The sequence below is a fragment of the Coregonus lavaretus genome, assembly GCF_964263955.1.
Source record: "Coregonus lavaretus genome assembly, chromosome: 27".
Lineage (NCBI taxonomy): Eukaryota > Metazoa > Chordata > Actinopteri > Salmoniformes > Salmonidae > Coregonus > Coregonus lavaretus.
In genome coordinates this window covers 41,103,414-41,108,413 of record NC_140014.1, presented here as the reverse complement: position 1 = coordinate 41,108,413, position 5,000 = coordinate 41,103,414, and the positions used below count along the sequence as shown (strand labels likewise).

General features: G+C 46.2%; 1 pseudogene across 1 annotated transcript in view; it reads right to left on the bottom strand.

Annotated features, from left to right (window-relative positions):
* Window positions 1-5,000, bottom strand: part of LOC311103016 (adenylate cyclase type 8-like) — a 22,524-nt pseudogene that overhangs the window by 11,267 nt on the left and 6,257 nt on the right. The window contains exons 4-5 of the transcript in view: window positions 1,561-1,789; window positions 1,228-1,377 (exon numbers count right to left, since the gene is read on the bottom strand). The product of the transcript in view is annotated as an adenylate cyclase type 8-like (transcript). The remainder of the gene's footprint in view (window positions 1-1,227; window positions 1,378-1,560; window positions 1,790-5,000) is intronic.

Sequence of the window (5,000 nt, the reverse complement as noted above, 5' to 3'; positions counted from 1 at the left end):
GAATCTAAAACAAAAATCCAGAAAATCACATTGTATGATTTTTAAGTAATTAATTTGTATTTTATTGCATGAAATACGTATTGATCACCTAGCAACCAGTAAGAATTCCGGCTCTCACAGACCTGTTAGTTTATCTTTAAGAAGCCCTCCTGTTCTCCACTCATTACCTGTATTAACTGCACCTGTTTAAACTCGTTACCTGTATAAAAGACACCTGTCCACACACTCAATCAAACAGACTCCAACCTCTCCACAATGGCCAAAACCAGAGAGCTGTGTAAGGACATCAGGGATAAAATTGTAGACCTGCACAAGGCTGGGATGGGCTACAGGACAATAGGCAAGCAGCTTGGTGAGAAGGCAACAACTGTTGGCGAAATTAATAGAAAATGGAAGAAGTTCAAGATGACGGTCAATCATCCTTGGTCTGGGGCTCCATGCAAGATTTCACCTCATGGGGCATCAATGATCATGAGGAAGGTGAGGGATCAGCCCAGAACTACACGGCAGGACCTGGTCAATGACCTGAAGAGTAGACCACAGTCTCAAAGAAAACCATTAGTAACACACTACGCCGTCATGGATTAAAATCCTGCAGCGCACGCAAGGTCCCCCTGCTCAAGCCAGCGCATGTCCAGGCCCGTCTGAAGTTTGCCAATGACCTTTTGGATGATCCAGAGGAGGAATGGGAGAAGGTCATGTGGTCTGATGAGACAAAAATAGAGCTTTTTGGTCTAAACTCCACTCGCCGTGTTTGGAGGAAGAAGAAGGATGAGTACAACCCCAAGAACACCATCCCAACCGTGAAGCATGGAGGTGGAAACATCATTCTTTGACTACTGCACCGTATTGAGGGGAGGATGGATGGGGCCATGTATCGCGAGATCTTGGCCAACAACCTCCTTCCCTCAGTAAGAGCATTGAAGATGGGTCGTGGCTGGGTCTTCCAGCATGACAATGACCCGAAACACACAGCTAGGGCAACTAAGGAGTGGCTCCGTAAGAAGCATCTCAAGGTCCTGGAGTGGCCTAGCCAGTCTCCAGACCTGAACCCAATAGAAAATCTTTGGAGGGAGCTGAAAGTCCGTATTGCCCAGCGACAGCCCCGAAACCTGAAGGATCTGGAGAAGGTCTGTATGGAGGAGTGGGCCAAAATCCCTGCTGCAAAGTTGTATGAGGACAGGTATCTCTCTCTCTCTCTCTCTCTCTCTCTACCTGTCTCTATACCTGTCTCTGGTTCTCTCTCTCCAGGCGTACTCGTCCCTCAATGCAGCGTCGTGTCTCCAGGAAGGCTTGTCTCTGTGTGCGGTCTGACAGGTAGTGGATGAACAACCCCGCTGTGTTCATACCCAGGTACAACAAGCCCTTCGCCAGAACCTACACACACACACACACACATGGTTAGTACACACACACACACGCGGTTAGTACACACACACGGTTAGTACACACTAAACACAGCTGAGACCAAACACACAGAGTGAAACATGATTGAGACCAGAAAGAGAGGGAGGAGGAGGAGGAGGAACATGAGGAAGGCAGAGGGAGTTGACCTCTCACCTTTCTGTAGAGCGCGGTGTCATCGTAGTGGTGGACGGTCTCCACCAGGAGGTGCAGGGCGGCGGTGAGCAGGCCGGTGGAGAGGGACCAGAGCAGGGGGAGCGGCAGGAGAGTGTAGGTGGCAAACAGTGTAAAGAGGACGTACCAGGCCTGGTCCTTCTCCAGACCCCCCACCACACCTCCCAACACCTGCACCGTCTGAGACAACCAGCTGGCTAGAGCCATGTACCTAGGACCACATACATATTCACAAGAACACAATTAGACAATTAGACAATGGCAATTAGACAAAAATCTAACTTTCCCAAAATTCTAAACAGATCCCCAACAGAGACATATACAGGGCATTCGGAAAGCATTCAGACCCTTTGACTTTTTCCACATTTTGTTACGTTACAGCCTTATTCTAAAATGTATTAAATTAATATTTTCCCTCATCAATCTACAGTCGTGGTCAAAAGTTTTGAGAATGACACAAGTATTGGTCTTCACAAAGTTTGCTGCTTCAGTGTTTTTAGTTGTTTTTGTCAGATGTTACTATGGAATACTGAAGTAGAATTACAAGCGTTCCATAAGTGTCAAAAGGTTTTATTGACAATTACATGAAGTTTATGCAAAGAGTCAATATTTGCAATGTTGACCCTTCTTTTTCAAGACCTCTGCAATCCGCCCTGGCATGCTATCAATTAACTTCTGGGCCACATCCTGACTGATGGCAGCCCATTCTTGCATAATCAATGCTTGGAGTTTGTGGGTTTTTGTTTGTCCATCCGCCTCTTGAGGATTGACCACAAGTTCTCAATGGAATTAAGGTCTGGGGAGTTTCCTGGCCATGGACACAAAATGTCGATGTTTTGTTCCCTGAGCCACTTAGTTATCACTTTTGAATTATGGCAAGGTGCTCCATCATGCTGGAAAAGGCATTGGTCGTCACCAAACTGTTCTTGGATGGTTGGGAGAAGTTGCTCTCGGAGGATGTGTTGGTACCATTCTTTATTCATGGCTGTATTCTTAGGCAAAATTGTGAGTGAGCCCACTCCCTTGGCTGAGAAGCAACCCCACACATGAATGGTCTCAGGATGCTTTACTGTTGGCATGACACAGGACTGATGGTAGCGCTCACCTTGTCTTCTCCGGACAAGCTTTTTTCCGGATGCCCCAAACAATCAGAAAGGGGATTCATCAGAGAAAATGACTTTACCCCAGTCCTCAGCAGTCCAATCCCTGTACCTTTTGCAGAATATCAGTCTGTCCCTGATGTTTTTCCTGGAGAGAAGTGGCTTCCTCGCTGCCCTTCTTGACACCAGGCCATCCTCCAAAAGTCTTTGCCTCACTGTGCGTGCAGATGCACTCACACCTGCCTGCTGTCATTCCTGAGCAAGCTCTGCACTGGTGGTGCCCCGATCCCGCAGCTGAATCAACTTTAGGAGACGGTCCTGGTGCTTGCTGGACTTTCTTGGGCGCCCTAAAGCCTTCTTCACAACAATTGAACCTCTCTCCTTGAAGTTCTTGATGATCCGATAAATGGTTGATTTAGGTGCTATCTTACTAGCAGCAATATCCTTGCCTGTGAAGCCCTTTTTGTGCAAAGCAATGATGACGACACGTGTTTTAGAACAATGATTTCAAGCACCACCCCCCTTTTAAAGCTTCCAGTCTGTTATTCTAACTCAATCAGCATGACAGAGTGATCTCCAGCCTTGTCCTCGTCAACACTCTCACCTGTGTTAACGAGAGAATCACTGACATGATGTCAGCTGGTCCTTTTGTGGCAGGGCTGAAATGCAGTGGAAATGTTTTTTTGGGATTAAGTTCATTTTCATGGCAAAGAGGGACATTGCAATTAATTGCAATTCATCTGATCACTCTTCATAACATTCTGGAGTATATGCAAATTGCCATCATAAAAACTGAGGCATCAGACTTTGTGAAAATGTATATTTGTGTCATTCTCAAAACTTTTGACCACAACTGTACACAGAACACCCCATAATGACAAAGCGAAAAACATTTTTTTTTAGATTTTTTGCTAATTTAAAACAAATGAAAAACAGAAAAACCTTATTTACTTAAGTATACAGACCCTTTGCTATGAGACTCGAAAATTGAGCTCAGGTGCATCCTGTTTCCATTGATCATCCTTGAGATGTTTCTACAACTTGATTGGAATCCACCTGTGGTAAATTCAATTGATTGGACATGATTTGGAAAGGCACACACCTGTCTATATAAGGTCCCACAGTTGACAGTGCATGTCAGAGTAGAAATCAAGCCATGAGGTCGAAGGAATTGTCCGTAGAGCTCCGAGACAGGATTGTGTCGAGGTCAGATCTGGGGAAGGGTACCAAAACATGTCTGCAGCATTGAAGGTCCCCAAGAACACAATGGCCTCCATCATTCTTAAATGGAAGAAGTTTGGAACCACAACGACTCTTCCTAGAGCTGGCCGCCCGGCCAAACTGAGCAATTGGGGGAGAAGGGCCTTGGTCAGGGAGGTGACCAAGAACCCGATGGTCACTCTGAAAGCGCTCCAGAGTTCCTCTGTGGAGATGGGAGAACCTTCCAGAAGGTCAACCATATCTGTAGCACTCCACCAATCAGGCCTTTATAGTAGAGTGGCCAGACGGAAGCCACTCCTCAGTAAAAGGCACATGACAGCCCGCTTAGAGTTTGCCAAAAGGCACCTAAAAGACTCTCAGACCATGAGAAACAAGATTCTCTGGTCTGATGAATCCAAGATTGAACTCTTTGGCCTGAATGCCAAGCGTCACGTCTGGAGGAAACCTGGCACCATCCCTACGGTGAAGCATGGTGGTGGCAGCATCATGCTGTGTGGATGTTTTTCAGCGGCAGGGACTAGGAGACTAGTCAGGATCGAGGGAAAGATGAACGGAGCAAAGTACAGAGAGATCCTTGATGACTGGGGTGAAGGTTCACCTTCCAACAGGACAACGACCCTAAGCACACAGTCAAGACAACGCAGGAGTGGCTTCGGGACAAGTCTCTGAATGTCCTTGAGTGGCCCAGCCAGAGCCCGGACTTGAACCTGATTGAACATCTCTGGAGAGACCTGAAAATAGCTGTGCAGCGACGCTCCCTATCCAACCTGACGGAGCTTGAGAGGATCTGCAGAGAAAAATGGGAGAAACTCCCCAAATACAGGTGTACCAAGCTTGTAGCGTCAAACCCAAGAAGACTCGAGGTTGTAATCACTGCCAAAGTTGCTTCAACAAAAAACTGCGTAAAGGGTCTGAACACTTATGTAAATGTGATATTTCCGTTTTTTATTTTTAATACATTTGCAAAAATGTCTAAAAATCTGTTCTCGCCTTGTCATTATGGGGTATCGTGTGTAGATTGATGAGGGGAAAAAACAATTAAATCAATTTTGAAATAAGGCTGTAACGTAACAATGTGGGAAAAAGTCAAGGGGTCTGAAT